General features: G+C 46.0%; 1 pseudogene; it reads right to left on the bottom strand.

Annotated features, from left to right (window-relative positions):
- The window catches only part of LOC116982309, a 999,615-nt pseudogene that overhangs the window by 2,259 nt on the left and 973,193 nt on the right, over positions 1-24,163 (bottom strand).

Here is a 24,163-nt window from a genome sequence, read left to right as displayed (position 1 = left end):
AGTCTCTCAGCTCCAGACAATGTGTCGCATTCGCCGAACGCGTCCCTTTTATACCCCGCCCCAATAGAACGTTCATACACCCGGGCAGCGCTGTGATTGGCCGCCAGCGACCCGTGGAACGCGGAGACAAAGGCAAAGAGAACGCCGATTGGTTCTCAGCGCGAGTGACGCAACAGAGGCGACCTGTTCTTCGAACGGCGCAAAGAACCGTCGGCATCTTGGCGTCACAACCGAGGATCACTGGACGTTTCAATAGTCGCGTCAACCCTCTGTCCCACTTAGGGAAACCTCTGGAGACTTTGCGCCCCACCCAACGTTTCCGTGCGGTCTCCCTACTAGAATTTAGAAGATTGAGCGGGATCTTAGAGAAACTTATAGAACTTATAGAAAGACATTCTTGCCCTCAGTAAGGTTCACCAGACTGATTTCTGGGATGTCAGGACTTTCATTTGAAGAAAGACTGGATAGACTCGGCTTGTACTCGCTAGAATTTAGAAGATTGAGGGGGGATCTTATAGAAACTTACACAATTCTTAAGGGGTTCGGACAGGCTAGATGCAGGAAGATTGTTCCCGAAGTTGGGGAAGTCCAGAACAAGGGGTCACAGCTTAAGAATAAGGGGGAAATCTTTTATGACCGAAATGAGAAAAAAAAAATTCACACAGAGAGCGGTGAATCTCGGGAATTCTCTGCCACAGAATGTAGTTGAGGCCAGTTCATTGGCTATATTTAAGAGGGAGTTAGATGTGGCCCTTGTGGCTAAAGGTATCAGGGGGTATGGAGAGAAGGCAGGTACAGGATACTGAGTTGGATGATCAGCCAAGATCATATTGAATGGCGGTGCAGGCTCGAAGGGCCGAATGGCCTACTCCTGCACCTATTTTCTATGTTTCTATGTTACCTGCTTCCACTACCTGCAACCTCCGGCAACCATCTGCAACCTCCGGGAACCGCACGGAAACCTTGGGTGGGGCGCCAAAGTCTCCAGAGGTTTCCGTACAGGTTTCCTAAGTGGGACAGGGGCATAACTCTCTCCTCGATCCCCCCTCACTTCCACTGTTACCTCAATTCCTCACTCCTCTCTAGTCCTCCATGCCCTCACTCCCTTCCACCAGTTCCTCCCCTCACTCCTCCCTCCTCCTGTTCCTTCACTCTCCACGTCACTCCCTGACTTCCCTGCCTGCACCCCAAGCCTGGTCACTCCCTCTTCCTCAACCCTACTGTGTTCCCTCATCCCCCTGCTGTTCTCCAGCCCAGCTCCTGTTGAGTAAGTCACACGTACTCAGGGACTGGTACAACAGTATTTACTGAGTAACACATACAACACTCAGCAGCATATCAATTCTACCGTGCTGCATCACCAACTAACAGCACATGTCGGCTTGTGATAAAATGAATGGTGTAGTGATAGGCGGAGCTTATATTAATAAATCATTACATTGGTTAGTAAGTAATGTAACCAATCTACATCTTTCCTTGTAAGAATAATAAGAATAAAAAGTGAAACACGACTACAATAAAGTGATATAGTAAGTAAGTAAGTAAGTAAGTAAGTAAGTAAGTAAGTAAGTAAGTAAGTAAGTAAGTAAGTAAGTAAGTAAGTAAGTAAGTACATTTTAATTATATAGCACGTTTAAATCAACTCGCGTTGAAACCAAAGTGCTTTACCTATGTTACAAAATTTTGAGATTTAAAAAATCAAGTCTGCAATTTAACCCATCAGATAAAGCATGAAAAGAAGATTAATTTGGCACCTAATTCACTTTCATATCTTCAGTATTAAAAATGTTATGACCATTTTCATACTCGGAAATTAGCAACTTGTTCCCTATTGCTTTTCCATTGACTTAACACAAACGCTGTGATCAAGGACAGTCAAAAGCCCATAACTTTCTTAAAAATTAAGAGAACTGAAAGAAATGTTCAGTTATTATAGATTGAAGCATTCTGAAACAAATATTAAACAATCTTATTTGGATGACCTGAAATTAAAGCATAGAATTAGTTAGTTACCCAATACCCACAGCCATCAGGCTATTAAACCTGGCTCGGACAAAACTCTGATTATTAATAACCACTTTCTGTTATTTGCACTTTACCAGTTTATTTATTCATGTGTGTATATATTTATATCATGGTATATGGACACATTTATCTGTTTTGTAGTAAATGCCTACTATTTTCTGTGTGCTTAAGCAAAGCAAGAATTTCATTGTCCTATACAGGGACACATGACAATAAACTCACTTGACTTGACTTGACTTGAATTGTAGCTGATTACAAAATTCAATTACTAGATCTAAACATCTATCCATTTCTTAAGAAAAGATTAACATTTTTTAAACAGCCTAAGTGTCCAAATAACATTCACACAAGAATTCACAATATAACATAATTTTTAAATCTCATTGTCATGGATTTATAGGGAATTTATAAGGAATTTAGTGTATAATTCCCGTAAATTAATGGCCATTTAAATCATCTTGCGAGTGGGTTTTTGAGGAACCCGATCGATTGGAACTTTGCGGCTGTGGTGAATTTAAAGCCCATATTGGCAGAAAAATACTGCCTGTTTGTATGGGTCCTAAATCACTGTTTCGCAACGTAAAATGTGGATTAAAGGCATCTTAAGAAGCATTTATATACATAAAATAAACGGCTTTCCTTTACCTGTCCAGTACGTGAAATCCGTCCCCGTTGTCGGCGTTGACGGCTTTAGAAACTGATTTTTAAATTACTCCAGTGCTGAAATTGTCGGGTGATTAAAAATAAAAAATTCACAGCATGGCGTCGAACAATTCTTCAGCAAAAGCTTGCACTCCGAGAAAATATATCCAGGACAGGTAGGAGAAAAACCGCATTTTAACCCAGCCCCCCCCCCCCCCTCCCCCCTCAAAGGCGCCAAAGTCACGCACACGGCCAGTGGCAGAACTGCAGCACCGCTGAAGGTAAGTTTTGTAACATACCTACTTCACATCAAAGAAATAATTTAGATTAGATTAGATAGCCTTTATTGTCACTCAGACCGAAGTCTGAACGAAATTGAAGCAGTCATACATACAATACAATACAATAAAAAACAACAATAAACACATATTAACATCCACCACAGTGAGTCCACCCAACATCTCCTCACTGTGATGGAGGCAAAAGTCTTAGGTCTCCAGTCTCTTCCCTCCTCTTCTCCTTCTGCGCTGAGGCGATACCCCCCGGGCGATGTTACAACTGTCCCGCGGCTCAAACACCGCGGCCCGGGGTGGTCGAAGCTGCCGCTCACCAGTCCTGCTGACGCAACCGCTGGCCCGCGGCCGAACCCCGGACTCAGGCCACCGCCGCCAGAACACCGTGCAAGCCACCGGAGCATCGTTCCAGCCCCGAGCCGGATCGCCCTCACGTGAGTGCCGTTACCGTCTCAGCCTCGGGCAGATAATAAAAGAAATCAAAGTTTCCGTACATCCATAGAAAAATTAAAAATCAGAAAAATGACAAAAACACATTATAGAATTCAACAAGAACGTCCCCCCACAACAGAATCAAAAATTTCCACTGCGGGGAAAGGCAACAAAATGTTAAGTCCTCTTCCTCTGTGAAACACCTGAGGTCGGGGACTATTTGTGGCCTCCGCAGCCAGTCCGATGCTTTCAGGTCCTCTTTGCCGGAAAGCTGGAACTCCGGCATCGGGTAAAGACTCCTCAGCGGCTTGGAAATGTCAGAAGCGCCCGCCCTTCCCCGGAGACTGCGGCACCCGTAGTCCTCAGGCCGCGTTGGCTGGAGCTCCGACTCTGGCGATCCCGGATCCCAGGCTCCGCGGTGTTCCAAATCCAGTGCCTGCCCGCGGCTGGACGCTCCGCAGCCACAGCTCGTCGATGATGGAGTCGGCGGTCACCGCACTCCGGAGCTTACAGCACGGCGACCCGCTAAGGCATCGCCCGCTTCGTGTTGGTATCCCAGCGCTGTGCCGCCGCCGAAGCTGTAGTCCCGGCCGGTCCCGACAGGAAACGCCGATCCAGTTCCGAAGGTAGGCCGCGAGGAAGGGGCGAAGAAGCAGATCAGTGGGAAGCCGCCTTTCCGACCAGGTATGGACTAGGAAATAATGCTAGGAAATAAATGACACAACAAAGCAGATGCTCAAGATATGCAATAAAATTGACGATGTTAAAGGAAACAGGCCATTGTTAGCTGTGGGTGAGGTGAAATTGAGTTACAGACAATGAGATTCAACACGATGACTGATTCTGGTATGACGGGTGGGGGAGGGGTGGAGAGAGAGGGGATGTGAGGGTTACTTGAAGTTAGATAAATCAATATTCATACTGCTATCAATAAAAGGGACGGTGGACAAAAATGCTGGAGAAACTGAGCGGGTGAAGCAGCATCTATGGAATGAAGGAAATAGGCAACGTTTGAAGAAGGGAGTCTGAAGAAGGGTTTCAACCCGAAACGTTGCACATTTCCTTCGCTCCATAGATGCTGCCTCACCCGCTGAGTTTCTCCAGCATTTTTGTCTACCTTCGATGTTTCAACATCTGCAATTCCTTCTTAAACATCAATAAAAGGGAGGTAGGTTGTTGAATAGATAACTAAAACCAGAGAATTAAATTTCTCATCTGAAAGTTTGACAAGTAGCCAAGTGTCCTGACCTGAAAGGTTGCCCATATTATTCTCCAAGCACTTTGTGCCTATCTTTGGCAGACACAAGGAACTGCAGATGCTGGTTCAGGCAGCAACTCTGGTCAATGTGGATAGGTAATGTTTCATGTCTGAAGAAGGGTCGTGATCCAGAAAACGTCCCCTATACAAGTTCTCCACAGACACACACAAAATGCTGGAGTAATTCAGCGGGACAGGCAGCATCTCTGGTGATAAAGAACCTTCCTCAGACTGAGGTAGACAAAAAGTGCTAGAGTAACTCAGCGGGCGAGGCAGCATCTATGAACAGAAGGAATAGGCGACGTTTTGGGTCGAGACCCTTCTTCAGACTGAGAGTTACAGGAGAGGGAGACACAGATATAAGTGTAAGCACTCTATTAAATGGATGGTGTCAGGTTAGGAAAATGGATAGTACAACAAGACCTGGGTGTTCTTGTACATCAATCACTGAAAGTATGCAGCAGATACAGCGGGCAGTGAAGAAAGCTAATGGCATGTTGACCTTCATAATGAGAGGAGTTTAGTTGAGGAGCAAAGAGCCCTTTCTACAGTTGTACATGGCCCTGGTGAGGCCACACCTGGAGTATTGTGTGCAGTTTTGGTCTCCTGGTTTAAGGGAGGACATACTTACTTTTGAGGGAATGGAGGGTCGGTTCACCAGGTTAATTCCTGGGATGGCAGGACTGACATGACGTAAGAATGGGTCGACTGGGCTTGTATTCACTGGAATTTAGAAGGATTAGAGGGGATCGCATAGAAACATATAACATTATTAACGGATTGAACATGGTAGATGCAGGAGACATGTTCCCAATGTTGGGGGAATCAGAACCGGGTTCCTCAGTTTAAGAATAACAGGTAGGTAATTTAGGACTGAGAAGGGGGGAAAAACTTTTTCACCCAGAGAGTTGTGAATCTGTGGAATTTTCTGCCACAGAAAGCAGCGGAGGCCAATTCACTGGATGTTTTCAAGAGTTAGATTATGCTCTTGGGGCTAACGGAATCAAGGAATATGGGGGAAAAGCAGGAATGGGGTATTGATTGTGGATGATCAGCCGTCATCATATTGAATGGCGGTGCTGGCTCGAAGGGCCGAATGGCCTCCTCCTGCACCTATTGTCTATGTTTCTATGTAGAAGCTTTTCACTCCACATCACCGTCGATATCACTCCTGTGACTCTCAGTCTGAGGACGGGTCTCGACCTTGAAACGTCGCCCATTCCTTCTCTCCAGAGATGCTGCCCGTGTCATTGAGTTACTGCAGCATTTTGTAGTCTGGCCCCTTGAGGTTTTATCTCAGGTTTGCAGCCTCTGCAGCTGCTCTCATTGGCACCCCCCACGTGGTGCAGGAGCCGCGGGGTCAAGGGTTACCCTCTGGTCCTCCGAGTGTAGCGCCACCTGGCGGCGGGAGGCCGCGGTGCAAGGGTACAAGGATGGAGTTAAAGGGAAAGACAGGACAGGAAAAGTGAAGACAAACACCAGAATTAACGGGGCAGGAAGGGATAGGAGAGTAAGGCCAAGTGAAATAGGAATGGATGTGAAAGGTGAGAGGAGTAATGGATGAAAAGTATTATATATGAATGCACAAATAATAAGACATGAAGTGGACGAGCTTGTGGCTCAGTTAGAAATTGTCAAGTATGATGTTGTGGGAATTACAGAGTTCCCTTCGGAACATAATTGCTTCTACCAGATCCTCTTTCATTGAAGCCCTTAAATCTGATTTAATTATTTTCAGTGCGGAGAACAGTCTTTCCATGCCGACCTGAGTTGGAGGTATGGCTGTTACTATCATAGCTGCAAATGTTACTATTTCAGGTTGTAGGGATGACGGGGAATTATAGACCAGTTAGTCTGACAGTGGTGGTGGGAAGATGCTGGAGTCAATTATTAAAGTAGTAATAACGGCAAATTTAGATAGCAGAGGAAAAGGTTTATTAAGACCAAAGTTGGACCCTTGAAGACTGAAAAGGGTGAATTTATTATGGGGAACAAGGAAATGTCAGGAGTTGAATAGGTACTTTGGATCCGTCTTCACTAAGCAGGACACAAACAATCTTCCTGATGGACTAGTGGGCAGAGGATCTGGTGTGTCAGGAACTGAAGGAAATCCACATTAGGCAGGAAATGGTGTTGGGTCGACTGATGTGACTGAAGGCTGATAAATCCCCAGGGCCTGATGGTCTGCATCCCAGGGTACTTAAGGAAGTGGCTCTAGAAATCGTGGACGCATTGGTGACCATGTTCTCTAGATTCAGGATCCGTTCCTGTGGATTGGAGGATTGCTAATGTTATCCCACTTCTTAAGAAAGGCGGGAGAGAGAAAACAGGGAATAATAGACCAGTTAACCTGACATTGGTGGTGGGGAAGATTGTGGAGTCAATTATAAAAGATGAAATAGCGGCACATTTGGATAGCAGTAAATGGATCGGTCCGAGTCAGCATAGATTTACGAAGGGGAATTCATGTTTGACTAATCTTCTGGAGTTTTTTGAGGATGTAACTCGGAAAATGGATAAGGAAGAGCCAGTGGATGTAGTGTACCTGGACTTTCAGAAAGCATTTGATAAGGTCCCACATAGGAGATTAGTGGGCAAAATTAGGGCACATGGTATTGAGGGTAGAGTGCTGTCATGGATAGAGAAGTAGTTGGCAGACAGGAAATAAAGAGTAGGGATTAACGGGTCCCTTTCAGAATGGCAGGTAGTGACTAGTGTAGTACAGCAAGGCTCGGTGCTCGGACCGCAGCTATTTACAATATACATGAATGATTTAGATTAAGGGATTACAAATAACATTATCAAATTTGCAGATGACACAAAGATGGGTGGCAGTGTAAACTGTGAGGAGGATGCTATGAGAATGCAGGGTGACTTGGACTGGTTGGTGAGTAGGCAGATGCATGGCAGATGATTGTTAATTTAGACAAATGTGAGGTTATCCACTTTGGTAGCAAAAAGAAGAAGGAATATTATTATCTAAATGGTGTCAAGATTCGAAAAGGGGAAGTGCAATGGGATCTGGGGGTCCTTGTTCATTAGGCAGTTGCACAGGGCCCTACCGATACCACACCTGGAGTATTGTGTGTAGTTTTGGTCTCCAAATTTGAGGAAGGACATTTTTGCTGTTGAGTGAGTGCAGCGTAGGTTCACAAGATTAATTCCCGGGATGGAGGGACTGTCATATGCTGAGACAATGGAGCGGCTGGGCTTGTATAATCTGGCATTTAGAAGAATGAGAGGGGATCTTATTGAAACATATAACATTATTAAGGGGTTGGACACTCTAGAGGCAGGGAACATGTTCCCGATGTTGTGGGAGTCCAGAACCAGGGGCCACAGTTTAAGAATAAGGGGTAAGCCATTTAGAACGGAGATGAGGAAATACTTTTTCACCAAGAGAGTTGTGAGTGTGGAATTCTCTGCCTCAGAGGGCTGCAGAGGCCGGTTCTCTGGAAACTTACAATAGGGAGCTGGATAGGTCTCTTGAAGATAGTGGAGTCAGGGGATATGGGGAGAAGGTAGGAATGGGAACTGATAGTGGATGATCAATCTTGATCACATTGAATGGCGGTGCTGGCTCGAAGGGCCGAATGGCCTACTCCTGCACCTATTGTCTATTCTCTCATTAAAATCAAGCCAAGGATGACCCACATTGGCCGAACTATTCACTGGACTGAGCTGAAGCTGGCTGGAATCGGCCCAAGTAGGCGGAGAGTGCAGACCTTGGTCCAGTTAGGCCAGGGAGGGGGGCAATAGGCTCAACAATGCCAGGGAGGTCTGGACTGGGTAGGCTCAGGACGGCTGAGAGAAAGAGGGCGGAGAGACAATAGGTGTAGGAGTAGGCCATTTGACCCTTCGAGCAAAAACCGGCATTCACTATCTAACTCTCGTTTGAAAGCCTCCAGAGAATTGGGCTCCACTGCCTTCTTAGGTACTGAGAGAGAGAGAGAGAGAGGAGGGGGATAGAGAGGGGGGAGAGAGAGGAGGGGGAGAGAGAGAGAGGGGGGAAGAGAGAGAGGGAGGGAAGAGAGGGGGCTAGAGAGAGAGAGAGTTGGGGCTGAGAGACTATTTCTGCGCTGGTTTTGAGGGATATGGGTCAAACGCGGGCAGGTGTAGAGGGATGAGCATCTTTTGACCTCCATCTTCCCTGTCGCCAGATAGCTGAGACTCCGAACTTTCGACGCAAAGACGAGGAACAGCCTCGAGAATTATGGGCACGCTCTCATCTGCTTGCAAGAACAACAACAGAGGTACAGTGCGGAAACAGGCTCTTCGGCCCACCGAGTCCGCACCGACCAGCGATCGCCCGTTCACACACTTGTTTAGTTTAGAGATACAGCACAGAAACAGGCCCTTCGGCCCACCGAGTCCACACCGACCAGCAATCACCCCGTACACTAACACTACCCTACACACACTAGAGACAATTTTCACAGGTAGGACAGGGTGATCAAGAAGGCTTTTGGCACATTGGCCTTCATCAGTCAGAGTGTTGAGTATAGAGGTTGGGAGGTCACGTTGCAGTTGTACAAGACGTTGGTGTGGCCGCATTTAGGGTATTGTGTTCAGTACTGGGCACCGTGTTATAGGAAATATGTCCTCAAGCTGGAAAGGGCTCAGAGAAGATTTATGAGGATGTTGCCAGGACTAGAGGGGCCTGAGCTATATGGAGAGGTTGGGGCAGGCTAGGACTCTATTCCTTGGAGCACAGGAGGATGAGGGGTGATCTTATAGAGGTGTACAAAATCACGAGAGGAATAGATCGGGTAGACACAGAGAGTCTCTTGCCCAGAGTAGGGGAATCGAGGACCAGAGGACATAGGTTTAAGGTGAAGGGGGAAAGATTTAATAGGAACCTGAGGGGCAACTTTTCCACACAGAGAGTGGGGGGTGTATGGAACGAGCTGCCGACTGGGACCTGGATAGTACATGGATAGGACAGGTTCGGAGGGATATGGGCCACACGCGGGCAGGTGGGACTCGTGTAAATGGGGCATGTTGGCCGGCGTGGTGAAGTTGGACTGAAGGGCCTATTTCTTCGCTGGGTGACTTTATCTCTTTCTCTCTCCCCCCCCCTCCCTCTCTCTCTCCCTCGCTCTTTCTCTCTCCCTCCCTTTCCCTCTCTCACCCTCCCTCTGTCTCTCCCCCTCTCTCTCTCTCTATCTATCTATCTATCTGTCTCTCTCCCTATCTGCCTCTATCTCTATTTTGAATTATCTCTATCTCTCTCTCCCTCTCGCCCCTCTCTATATCTCTCTTTCTCTCCCTCGCTCTCTCTTGCTCTATCTCTCTCTCTCTCTCCCTCTGTATCTCTCTCTCTCTCTGCTCTCTATCTCTCTCTATCTCTATGTGTATCTCTCCATCTCCATGTCTTTCTCTCTGTATCTCTCCCTCCATCTCTCTATATCTCTCTATTATCTCTCTCCCTCTCTCTCCCCTCTCTATCGCTCTCCGTCTCTATTTCTCTCTGTCTCTCTATTCCTCGCAATTTTTTTAATTTTTTTTTTAGTCAATTAAAAAAACTTTATTGGCATGATAAAAAAACATTGTCCCTCTCTCTCTCTATCTCTCTATTTGTATCTCTATCTCTTTATATATCTCTATCTCTTTCTATCTCTATCGTTCTCTATCTCTCTCTCCCTCTCTATCTCTCTCTATCTGTCTCTTTATCTCTCTCTCCATCTCTCCCTCTATCTCTAACTATCCCTATCTCTCTCTATCTCACTCTCTCTCTATCTCTCGCTCTATCTCTCTCTGTTTCTCTCTCTCTGTCTCTGTTCTCTATCTCTCTCTCTATCCCTCACTCTATCTATCTCTCTATCTCTCTGTGTATCTCTATCTCTATCTATGTCTCGCTCCATCTCTCTATATCTCTCTATTATCTCAATCTCCTTCTCCCCCTCCCGGTCTCTCTCTATTTCTCAATGAAATGGAACCCCTCTCTCTCTCTCGATTTCTCTACATCTCTCTCTATCTCTCTCTCTCAATCTCTCTATGTATCTCTCTCTGTCTCTCTAGCTCCCTCTTTTTATCTCTGTCTCTCTCTATTCTATCTCTATTTCTAACTCTCTCTATCTCTCTCTCTATCTCCCTCTCTCGCCCCTCTGTATATCTCTTTCTCTCTATCTCTCGCTCTATCTTTCATTCTATCTCTTTCGCTCTATTTCCCTCTGTATCTCTCTCTACCTCTATATATCTCTATCTCTCTCCATCTCTCTCTCCATCTCTCTATACCTCCCTCACTATTTATTATTTCTATCTCCCTCTCTCCCCCACTCTCTATTTCTCTCTCTCTCTCTCTATCTCCCTCCGTCTCTCTATCTCTCTTTATCTCTATCTCTATCTCTATCCCTCTCACTATCTCTCTCTATATCTCTATCTTTCTCTATCTCTCTCGATCTCTCTCTCGATCTCTCTCTCTCTCCAACTCTCCATTTCTCTCTCCAACTCCATCTCTCTATACCTCTCTCACTATTTATTATTTATATCTCCCTCTCTCCCCCTCTCTATTTCTCTCTCTCTCTATCTCCCTCCGTCTCTATCTCTCTCTATCTGTCTCTCTATCTTTATCTCTCGATCTCTCTCTCTATCTCTATCTCTCTCTATCTCTCTCTCTTTATCTCTCTCTACCTCTCTCATAGAAACATAGAAATTAGGTGCAGGAGTAGGCCATTCGGCCCTTCGAGCCCTTCAGCCATTCAATATGATCATGGCTGATCATCCAACTCAGTATCCCGTGCCTGCCTTCTCTCCATACCCTCTGATCCCCTTAGCCACAAGGGCCACATCTAACTCCCTCTTAAATATAGCCAATGAACTGGCCTCGACTACCCTCTGTGGCAGAGAGTTCCAGTGATTCACCACTCTCTGTGTGAAAAAAGTTCTTCTCATCTCGGTTTTAAAGGATTTCCCCCTTATCCTTAAGCTGTGACCCCTTGTCCTGGACTTCCCCAACATCGGGAGCAATCTTCCTGCATCTCTCTCTCTATCTATCTCTCTATCTCTATCTCTCTACCTTTCTCTATCTGTCTCTCTCAATCTCTCCGTATCTCTCTATCTATCTTTCTATCTCTCTCTCTATCTATCTCTCTCTATCTCTATTTCTCACTATCTATCTCTCTATCTCTCTCCCTATCTCTCTCTCTCTCTATCGCTCTGCATCTCTCTCTCTATTTCTCTCTCTATCTATCTATCTATCTATCTATCTATCTATCTATCTATCTATCTATCTCTCTCTCTCTATATATATATATATATATATCTATATCTCTATCTCTCTCTATTTCTATCTCTCTCTATCTCTATTCAAGTTTTCAATTTAAAAAACGTTATTGGCATGATAAAAAATACATTGTTATTTTGCCAAAGTATAAAACATAACATACATATTTAAAATGCATAAGTATAAATACAAGTATACAGTGCATGGATAGATATGTCCCTGTACATAAACTCACAATAGGCCTATAGCCCTTTATTGATTGCTACACGTTCTTGCAGCTGTAAGCAGTACAACAGAATAGCAAGTTTAGCAATTCAATATTAATTTCTTTTTTTTTCACTTACAATTTTATTGATTTTTAAGAGGTATATATAAAACAGTGCAACACCATCACCATAAATAAAACAAAATAAGAAAAACAGCAATCAAAATTAAAAAAATAAGTAGATAGGGGGGGAAAAAAAGAAGTAAAAAAAAAAAAAATTGGAATAAGACCGTGTGGTTCACTTACCAAATTATAAAAAGAAAAAACATTACATTAGTTATCTGGAGATAATTCAATATTCATACAACCATACTATCTAGTTTTATATAACACAATCTTCCCATATCTAGCTCGGCATTTATCTAATTGGTGTCATGGCTCAAATAAACTGTCCATTTTTCCCAGATCTTCTCAAATGAATTCTCCTTGACTCTCAAGGAATATGTCAATTTCTCCATATTAAAGATGTCTCACACAATTTCTAACCACTGTTCCTGTTTTGGACTTTTTTCATTAAGTCACTGCCTTCTTGCTTGCTGCAAGCAAAACTTTAATCAAATATGTATCTTCAATTTTTGCAATATCTTTACTACGCCCCAGATACATCACAGGGCAGGTATTTGAGATTTTATAACCCAAGATATTTTTTTACAACTGCATTAATATTTTCCCAGTATGGCCTTATCTTTACACAGTTCCAGAAAATATGCGAGTGGTCTGCCTCTGTACTCCCGCACAGCCTCCAACAGTGTTGTTGGACAGCAAGATGTCTGCTTTTTATTTTGGGTGTTATAAAAAAGCGAGATAGATTCTTCCAGCAAAATTCTCTCCATACTCGTTTCACACATTTGATATCATTCTTCTTCTGTTATTTGAATCTTTAATTCTGTTTCCCATTTTGTTTTTATGTGGAGCGTTGATTCTCCCCCGCTTCCCACCAGAGCTTGGTAGAAAGCAGAGATGACCCCGAGACCCCTTCTATTTGTATGCATCCACAATCAGCTTGATCACATTATTTGAAGTTTCATCTAGTTCTGGCCTTAACTCTTTTGTAAAGTAGTCTCTTAATTGCAAGTATCTAAAAAAATCTTTGTTTTCGAGACCATACTTTGACTTTAAATCTTGGAAGCTCATAAACTCGCCATTTTCTGAAACTGTATACATTGCCGTTATGCCTTTTTGTGCTCATTCTTTGAATCTTGTATCATACACCCCTGGCTTAAACTTTGAGTCATATGCGAACCAGTTCAATGCGTGAACCCCTCTTTTTAATTTGTCTTTTTCCACTATAACATTCCATATTTCTAACGTAAATGCTACTATTGGATCCATAGCATGTCTCAAAGCCCCTCTCAGATATTTGTCTCCCACCAAAATCTGGGTCTGGTAACCCTGTATCTCCCTTTCCATTTCTTTTCATCGAGATTCATAATCAGGTCTACACCAACAAGCCAGAGGTCTGAGTTGAGCTGCATAAAAGTATTTCCTCAGATTTGGTAATGCCATTCCACCCTTGCTTTTTGGCAGTTGAAGTGTTGTTAGTTTTATTCTTGTTTTTTTGCTATTCCAAATGAATCTAGAGATCATTTTATCCCAGGCTATGAATTTATCTCGGGGGACATTAATTGGGAGAGATTGGAATAAATATAGTAGTTTAGGTAGGATATTCATTTTTATCGTTTGTATTCTGGCACTGAAGTCTAGAGGAAGGGTCGACCACCTTTCAACATCCTTTTTGATGTTTTCTTCAATTTTGTTATAATTAATTTCAAACAAGTTGGAAAGTGTTTTGGTTATAGTTACACCAAGATACTGCATCATTTTAGAATTCCATTTCAGATTATATGCATGTCTGATTTGTTGGGATGGAGAATAATTGAATGAAAGAATTTGTGTTTTTGTTATATTCAGTTTATACCCTGAGTAGTATCCATATGTTTCAAATAGGTTCATTAGATTTGGGAGACATATATCTGGTCGTTCAAGAAAAATAATGATATCATCAGCGAAAAGACCAATTATATGTTCTTTCCCCCCTATTGTGACCCCCTGCAGGTCTTCTCTCTGCCTTATTGCTTGTGCTAAGGGTTCAATATACAAAATGAAGAGAGTAGGAGAATGACAGCATCCTTGCCTTGTGCCCCTCTCTAACTGGATCCTTTTTGATATGTTTCCATTTACCTTAATCCTAGCTGTAGGCTTCTGATATATTGTTTTAATACACCGAATTGCATCCTCATTGAAACCAAATCTCCTCAGTACTTCAGATAAAAATACCCAACTAATACTATCAAAGGCTTTTTCTGCATCTGAACTGACCAGGACCATATTTGTATCCTTTTTTTGAGCATTATCCACAATGTGGAGGGTTCTTCTAATATTATCTTGTGTTTGACGCCCCCGAATAAATCCAGTTTGGTCTTCATTAATCAGATCTGGTACAAAAGTCTCGAGTCTTTGGCAAATGATTGAGGTAAATAGTTTGTAGTCTACATTTAAAATTGAGATTGGCCTGAAATGTTTACATTGCTCTTTGTCTTTGCCTTCCTTGGGTAAAATGGTAATAATTGCTTCCTTCCATGATGGGGGAACCCTGCCCTCTTTAAGGGTCCAGTTAAAGCAAGACAGGAGCAGAGGTGTTAGCTCTTTCTTAAAGGCCTTGTACCATTCTGGTGGAAACCCATCGCTGCGTGGTGATTTACTAGCCTTGAATCTACTGATTGCAGCTTCCAGCTCCTTAACCGTAAATTGTGACGTAATGGTATTATTTTGTGTCTCAACAATGGATGACAGATCAAGTGAGTTAAGAAAACCTCTCATTGTCCTTTTGTCAGCTGATGGTGGCTTAGAATAGAGTTTCTTATAGAATTCTTCAAATATTCTTTCTATCTCATCTGGCTCATGTGATAATTGATTGGTTTTAGGATCTCTTATTTTATGAATTGTATTAGAGGCCTGCTGTTTACACAGGCGTCTGGCCAGGAGTCTAGTTGCTTTTGGACCTGCTTCATAATAGGTCTGCTTTACAAATCTTGCCCTTTTTTCCATATCTCCCCTGAGGATCTCATCTATCTCCCCCCTTATTTCCTTCATCTGTTTTAGCACCAACTGATCCTGTATGTTTTTATGTTTTTTCTCCAATTCTTTCAGTTTTTCTACTTTATGTTCATACGTAGCTAGCCGGACCTTTTTTTGTGATGATGTCAGGGCGATCAGCTTTCCATGTATAACTGCCTTCATAGCATTCCACAGTATTACAGGATCCACATCCCCATTATTATTCTCTTCTATGTACCTTTTTATCTCTTCCCTTATTTGTTCCACATTTGCCTTATTATTCAAAAAACCCACATTGAGCCTCCAAACAGTATTTCTTTTTCTACTATTCATGTGTACGGTCAAGCTGATCGCACTGTGATCAGATACATCTGCCACCCCGATTTTACACTCTGTGATCCTGTGACTTTCACCCGTATTCATTAAAAAGTAATCAAGCCTGGAGTAGACTGAGTGAGGTACTGAATAGTGTGTGTAGTCCCTTTCTAAATGGTGAAGTTCTCTCCAAACATCAATTAGGCCCATTTCCTGTACTGATGTGTTAGTAAACTTGGTCAGATGCATCTTAGGATTTTTTAGGCTTGTTGTATCCAAATTATTATTGATGACCACATTGAAGTCCCCTCCACATATCAAGATACCTTCAGTCTCTAAAGCAATAATGTCAAACAGAGTTTTGAAAAAACATTTGGTACTCTCTGGGGGGGGCATATACATCGTCCAGTGTCACAACTTTGTTTTCCAACTTTCCTTTAACTAATACATACCTTCCCTCTTTGTCCCTGACTTCTTTATGGCATACAAATTGGACTGCATTTGTAAGGATAGCCACTCCCCTCTTTTGGCTAGTTTTATAGGAACTATAAAATGCATTTCTAAAGCCAAAGCGTTTTAGTTTCTCATGTTCTTGTTGAGACAGGTGGGCTTCTTGTAAAAATAGCACCTGAGACTTTTCTTTTTTCAGTTTAGCCAGGACCTTGCTCCTTTTAACTGGATTATTCATCCCATTTACATTGAGTGACACCAATTTGATAGTATTACGTGACATTTAATTTACCTAATCCTGTCTTGCATTCATAAATCTCCAGATAACTTGGAACTGTGCAGGTCTGAACATCTGGACAACATGTGTCAAATAAAGAAAAGAAGAAAAAAGAGAAAACAGTTGACTTCCAAGTAAGGGTGATTCCTTGCCCCCCTGAGTCCCCGTTGGCAGGTATAGGGGGAAATCCCCTCACTAGAGGTGAAACACTCCATTTCACACATCCTAGTATCGTCAAACGTCATCCGTTAGCACTTATTTTCTAGTCCAAAAGAAGTGATGACACAATAGAAGCTAGTTGGATGGGGTCGGCTCAGACTCCTGTAGTCACTCTCTTGCTGTCTCACTCCCATCTTCGCTCCTCTTTCCAACTCTCTGCCATGTCATAGCCTGGAGAAGACGCTCCATTTCTGGGTCCGCCGGCTCCTCAGCGCTGTAATCAGGTGTCTCCACAGAATAGCCTCTCCTCCTCAACTCCTGCGCTGCATCTTGTGCACTATGGTATGTGTATGTTCCTGAGTCCCAGTGAATGCGCATCTTGTCCTGCGGGGTCTGGAAGCGGACACCTCTCTCCTTCAGGGCCTTCTTTATTCCCTTATAAGCCTTGCGCTTCTGGACAAACTCCGTTGCATAGTCGTGGTCAAATGATAGACGTCGCCCGTCAATCATTATCTTCTTTCCCCAGGCCTTTATAAATACCATTTCTTTGGTATTAAACTCCAGGAAATTTACCATTATGGACCTAGGTGGTGAATTACCTTCCGGTTTGCGAGCCAAAGCTCTGTGCGCGCGCTGGACCCTTACGTTGGTGTCCGTTGTTATTGCGAGTTCAGTTTTTAAAAGTTGCTCCACAAATTCAGACATGGATTTGCCTTCTTTCTATTTGGGTATGCCGTAGATGCAAATGTTATTTCATCTAGACCGTCCTTCCAAATCAGTCAGTTTTTCTTGCATTACTTTCTGTTTTTTCATAGATTTAAACAGCACATTTTTCATAGACATGTTAATTGTCTCAGCCTCATCGATTCGTGCCTCTGCTTTGTTTAGACTAGTTTTGTGGGCGTGGATTTGTTTGGAGTTAGCAGAAAGTTTATGGTAAATTTCTTGCTTCAGATCTTTGAGTTCGGCTTTCATGCCTTCTTTGAGTCCTTTAAGTTTATGTAAGTCCACTTTATATTCAGCCCTGAAGTCATGTATTTCCTTACTGATATTGTGGAGCATTGAGCACACGGTTTGTGCCGAGTCATCCTTTGAGCTTTGAGCTTTGTCCATCTGCGGTGAATTCTTTCTTTCTCGTCCGTCACGTTTCTTTTTACTCCAATTGTCGCTCCCCCACTCATTCCAATACAGAAAACTTTGAATTATGTGGCAATTCGTGAATTAAGGGAGGCTAGTTTTAATCTTGCTATCGTGAGCTCGAGATTAAGCAGCCATCTGCTCGCCTCGCCTCCGGAAGTATGATTTAGTTTAGTTTAGAGATGCAGCGCAGAAACAGGTTTTCAGCCCACTGAGTTCGCGCCAACCAGCGATCACCTCGTACACTAGCACTAACCTACGCACATTAGGAACAATTTAACAATTTTGCGGAGGCCGATTAATCTACAACCCTGAACGTCTTTGAAATGTTGGAAGAAACTGGAGCACCCAGAGTAAAAACCCACGCAGGTCAAGGGGAGAACGTGCAAACTCCACACATACAGCACCCGTAGTCAGGATCGAGCCCGGGTCTCTGGCGGGGAGGCAGCAACTGTACCGCTGCGCCACTGTGCTGCGCAGAATTATATAACGGTTTCCTCCGCCATAAACGCACCCAATATGTGCTAATAATGTCTGTTTGCCAGCTTGTTGATCCTCTGTGTTCCCCTCCTGCAGGGTTTAGGAGCCGTTGCTGTGGACGGAGAGACGGGGACGTGAGCGGCCATTGAGGGCAGCCAGGGTGCCGGTGAGCCCCCCCCCCCCACATCTGCTCAGTTTACGGGCTGAGCTTCGAGGGAGGACCACATGACGGGGCACAACAAGGAGAAGCATTATGAGTGTGACATGTGTGGCAAGGCCTGGCAGTACCCGAGCCTGCTGGAGGCCCACCGCCGGGTGCACACGGGAGAACGCCCCTTCGACTGCGCAAAGTGCGGCAAGAACTTCGCCTGCCATGACAGCCTGCTGCAGCACAGCCGCGTGCACTCCGACGAGAGGCCCTTCACCTGCTCCAACTGCGGCATGAGCTTTGCCCGGTTGTAGGGGTTGCAGGAGCACCGGCGGGTGCACACAGACGAAAGGCCTTTCACCTGATCCAACTGCGGGAAGAGCTTCAAGACGCCGAAGGCCCTGAAGAGGCACTGGCGGGTGCACACGGGCGAGAAGCCCTATGGCTCCTCCACCTGCGACAAGACCTTTGCTCGGTTGTCGGGGCTGCAGGTGCGCCGGCGGGTGCACAGCAGTAAGCGGCCCTTCTCCTGGTCTGACTGCGGCAAAGGCTTCAAGTCGCCGCTGGACCTGAAGATGCACAGGCGCGTGCACACCGGGGAGCGGTCCTACACCTGCAACGACTGTGGCAAGGGCTTCATACAGTCCAGCAACCTGCTGGTGCACCAGCGCATGCACACAGGCGAGCGCCCCTACACCTGTGTCCAGTGCGGCAAGGGCTTCACCCTCTTCACCGGGCTGCTGACCCACCAGCGCACCCATACCGGAGAGCGACCCTACACCTGCAGCGACTGCGGCAAGGGCTTCACCCGCTCCGACAGCCTGCTGGATCACCAATGGACCCACACCGGCGAGCGCCCCTACACCTGCGCCCAGTGCGGCAAGGGCTTCACCCGCTCCACCTATCTGCTGAAGAACCAGCGCCCCAACACCGGCGAGCGCCCCTACACCTGCGCCCAGTGCGGCAAGGGCTTCACCAGCTCCGCGAAGCTGCTGTCCCACCAGCGGGTTCACGTCGGCGACCGTCCCTTCCCCAGCCTGGTTTGTGGAGAGCGCTTTGCCATGGCCTCCCACGCCCTGTCTCACCAGCGCGTGCACACAAGTGGCCAGTCCTATAACTGCCCGTACTGCGGTGAGTCATTTGACAGTTCGCGGGCATTGCGGCAGCACCGGCGGGCTCATGCCAGCGTGCGTCTGCTCCCACTGCGGCGTGCGTTTCAAGCGGATACACACCAGAGAGAGACCCCTTGTGTGCGCTGAATGTGGCAAGGGTTTCACCCGCATGTCCAGCCTGTGGCAGCACCAGCGTACCCACAGAGGTGAAAGTCCCTTCCCCTGCCCATCCTGTGGTAAAGGCTTCACCCACCTTGACCACCTGCTGGAGCACTGGCAAGTCCACACTGGCCAGCGCTCTGTGCCAAGGCCTTTGCCCGCTCCTCCAGTGGTGTTGGGTAAATTGAATGGATTAAAGGCCGATAAATCCCCAGGGCCAGATAGGCTGCATCCCAGAGTACTTAAGGAAGTAGCTCCAGAAATAGTGGATGCATTAGTAATAATCTTTCAAAACTCTTTAGATTCTGGAGTAGTTCCTGAGGATTGGCGGGTAGCAAACTTAACCCCACTTTTTAAGAAGGGAGGGAGAGAGAAAACGGGGAATTACAGACCAGTTAGTCTTACATCGGTAGTGGGGAAACTGCTAGAGTCAGTTATAAAAGATGGGATAGCAGCACATTTGGAAAGTGGTGAAGTCATTGGACAAAGTCAGCATGGATTTACAAAAGGTAAATCATATCTGACGAATCTTATAGAATTTTTCGAGGATGTAACTACTAGCGTGGATAGGGGAGAACCAGTGAATGTGGTGTATCTGGACTTCCAGAAGGCTTTCGACAAGGTCCCACATAAGAGATTAGTATACAAACTTAAAGCACACGGCATTGGGGGTTCAGTATTGATGTGGATAGATAACTGACTGGCAAACAGGAAGCAAAGAGTAGGAGTAAACGGGTCCTTTTCACAATGGCAGGCAGTGACTAGTGGGGTACCGCAAGGCTCAGTGCTGGGACCCCAGATATTTACAATATATATTAATGATCTGGATGAGGGAATTGAAGGCAATATCTCCAAGTTTGCGGATGACACTAAGCTGGGGGCAGTGTTAGCTGTGAGGAGAATGCTAGGAGACTGCAAGGTGACTTGGATAGGCTGGGTGAGTGGGCAAATGTTTGGCAGATGCAGTATAATGTGGATAAATGTGAGGTTATCCATTTTGGTGGCAAAAACAGGAAAGCAGACTATTATCTAAATGGTGGCCGACTAGGAAAAGGGGAGATGCAGCGAGACCTGGGTGTCATGGTACACCAGTCATTGAAAGTGGGCATGCAGGTGCAGCAGGCAGTGAAGAAAGCGAATGGTATGTTAGCTTTCATAGCAAAAGGATTTGAGTATAGGAGCAGGGAGGTTCTACTGCAGTTGTACAGGGTCTTGGTGAGACCACACCTGGAGTATTGCGTACAGTTTTGGTCTCCAAATCTGAGGAAGGACATTATTGCCATAGAGGGAGTGCAGAGAAGGTTCACCAGACTGATTCCTGGGATGTCAGGACTGTCTTATGAAGAAAGACTGGATAGACTTGGTTTATACTCTCTAGAATTTAGGAGATTGAGAGGGGATCTTATAGAAACTTACAAAATTCTTAAGGGGTTGGACAGGCTAGATGCAGGAAGATTGCTCCCGATGTTGGGGAAGTCCAGGACAAGGGGTCACAGCTTAAGAATAAGGGGGAAATCCTTTAAAACCGAGATGAGAAGTACTTTTTTCACACAGAGAGTGGTGAATCTCTGGAACTCTCTGCCACAGAGGGTAGTCGAGGCCAGTTCATTGGCTATATTTAAGAGGGAGTTAGATGTGGCCCTTGTGGCTAAGGGGATCAGAGGGTATGGAGAGAAGGCAGGTACAGGATACTGAGTTGGATGATCAGCCATGATCATATTGAATGGCGGTGCAGGCTCGAAGGGCCGAATGGCCTACTCCTGCACCTAATTTCTATGTGTCTAACCCCACTGTTTTCCATGAGCTGCGAGTTACGTGGCCCAGGCGCCCGCCCCAGGGCTCTGCACTGAAGCCGTTAAACACATCATCAAGTCGTGCTGCACGCTCCGCTGGGCTCCTTCAAGTACTACAACATGACGGCGGCGGTCGTTATCGCAGTGCGGTGGCGTACAAGCGCAGTGTAAAAGTGGCCATGGCGGCCGTCACAGGGGCCGACCTTCGCTCTGTCTCCACCGCCCGATCGTCTGTCACACTGGCTGGTGCACTTACCCTCACGGAAGCCACGATCGGCCGGACTCGCTCTGGTCAACGTCCTTAGATCGCTCCGGGCCTCACTCTGGGCAACGCCGGCCGCATCCTAGCTCGGGCCTGGCAGGGAGGATTCTGCTCTACGACCTGAGTAGGTGCTGCCTCTACCGCCTCTCCATCCCTCTCAACCGCCTCCCCAGGGCAGAGAAAGAGAGAGAGAATGGGGGAGAGGGAGGGATAGAGGAGAGGAGGGCGCCCTTCCTCTCTGTCCCCCCTCTCTGCCCCCTCCCTCTCTGCCCCCCCCCCTCTTCCTCTCTGCTCCCTTTACACTCTGCACCAGGGAGGAGGGGAGGGGAGCGCCCTTCCTCTCTGCCCTCCCTCCCTCTCTGCTCCCTCCCTTTATGGAGTGGTGAATATTGGGGCCTAAGGATAAGTGGTGAAGTATTCCGTTCGGGAACCAGCCCTCCCCAGTGAGGCCACGCCCCCACCCTTTAATCTCTGCCTCCCTCCCTCTCCTCCACCCCCTCCCTCTAGCCACGTCTGCGCAGTTGGGCGTTATGCGTGAGTGGATGGGGTGGGGGATGGGGTAAAATGAGTGAATTAATAACAGAACTAGACTAAGTGGGACCCGTTGGGTCCCATATCCACACGGGAAGTGCCAGTATGGGTGTTGTGGGCCGAATGGATAATTGGGCTGGCAGCTCAGTCACTCAGGCCTGGTGTGTTGGCAGCTCATTCACTCAGCCCTGGTGGGCTGGCAGCTCAGGCCTGGTGGGTTGGCAGATCATTCACTCAGGCCTGGTGGGCTGGCAACTCAATCACTCAGGCCTGGTGGGCTGGCAGCTCAGGCCTGGTGGGTTGGCAGCTCAGTCACTCAGGCCTGGTGGGCAGGCAGTTCAGAAACTGTCAGAAATTCTGCCCCAAACATGTGAGTGACTGAGAGAACGGGGAGAGGGTGGAGAATCAATTTTAGACATTTTTCATATTTTTCTGCAGATCATAGCAATGAAGGAGGAAAGTCTATCCTGGCCTGGATCTCACAGGGAGCCAATGAAGGGAGGGAGAAAAATACTGGGGTGGTTTTATACTTGGGATTACTTACTGATGGGCCGAAGGGACTCCTCCTGGGCTAGTACATGCCTGATGGGACGAATGGGCTCTTTAAAAAAATCTGATTGACATCTCAGTGAAAGGCACTTTTTATGGACTTTTCTTGGCCTGTTGAGCCAAAATGCTCCTCCTGGGCTAATAAGGGCATGTTGGGCAAAAGGGACTGGTTTCTCGGCTAAGAGGGGCCCTGTGGGCTGTAATTAGTGGTTTCAGGCAGGCCAACAAACTCATTTCATTTCCATTTCAAATTCAAGCACAGGGCAGGCTAAACAGCTCATTGCATTTTCATTTCAATTTCCATTGCAGTTTCAAGTGCAGGGCAGGCCGAACAGCTCATTGCATTTTCATTTCCCTTCCATTGCCATTGCAGTTTCAAGGTCAGGGCAGGCCAAACCAAACAGCTGATTGCATTTTCATTTCACTTCCATTGCCATTGCAGTTTCAAGCACGGCAGGCCAAGGCAAACAGCTCATTGCATTTTCCTTTGCAATTGCAGTTTCAAGCACAGGGCAGGTCAAGCCAAACAGCTCATTGCATTTTCATTTCATTTCCATCGCCATTGCAGTTTCAAGTACAGAGCAGGCCAAGCCTGCCTATGGGACTAGGGGAGAATAAGTGTTCGGCATGGACTAGAAGGCCCTAGATAGCCTGGTTCCGTGCTGTAATTGTTATATGGTTATATGCCATTGCCATTGCAGTATCAAGCACAGGACAGGACAAGCAACTCATTTCATTTACATTAAGGGCTAACAAATCATTAATTGCAAGTACATTGCAGACTCACAGTTCAGGTGATTCACAGCCTTGAATGAGAGTCGTGGCCTCTCCCTCGCGAACTTGCAGAGTGACTGAGTCATGTTCAGGCATCCGGGGTTTTATAGTCATCTCCGCCCCCCCCCCCCCCTCGGAAGGGGCGTTACCTTCATTGCAGTGAATGACAGGCGAGAAGATAAGCTTTTTAAAACTCTCATAACTTTTTTATTTTTCATCGACGGGAAAATACTCGGGGCCTGCTCAGTGACTGTGAGTAAGATGGCCAAAAATCATAGCGATATATGGTAGCATTTTTTCTAAAATCAATATACAGCGCAGATAGGAAGTGGTCATGATGAGACTTTTAATTATATAGATATCAAGGGGGGGGGGGTTAGTGTGTGTGTTATGCCAAAGGCCCCCTCCCCCCCACAACTGCGTGTTGAGACGGGACCCAACAGGTCCCCCTTGGCTAGTGTCCCTTAAAGCTACACATATACATTCCTCTCTCCTTATCACACCCTTTTTATCTCCTTATTTTCGCCTCTGTCACTTTCTTCACCCATCTGCCGATCAGCCCCTCATCTGTTAACATTGTGTCAGTGTGAAAAAGGGTTCCAAACCAAAATGTCACCTACCCATGTTCTCCACAGATGCTGCCTGACCCGCTGAGTTACTCCAGCACACTGTGAAACGTCTCCTATCCATGTTCTTCAGAGATGCTGCCAGACCTGCTGAGTTATTCCAGCACTCTGAAACGTCACCTATCCATGTTCTCCAGAGATGCTGCCTGACCCGCCGAGTTACTGCAGCACTTTGTGTTAGAGTCAAAGAGTGA

This window comes from Amblyraja radiata, chromosome 16, assembly GCF_010909765.2.
Source record: "Amblyraja radiata isolate CabotCenter1 chromosome 16, sAmbRad1.1.pri, whole genome shotgun sequence".
In the NCBI taxonomy this organism is placed as follows: Eukaryota; Metazoa; Chordata; class Chondrichthyes; order Rajiformes; family Rajidae; genus Amblyraja; species Amblyraja radiata.
This window is presented reverse-complemented; position numbering and strand designations above follow the sequence as displayed.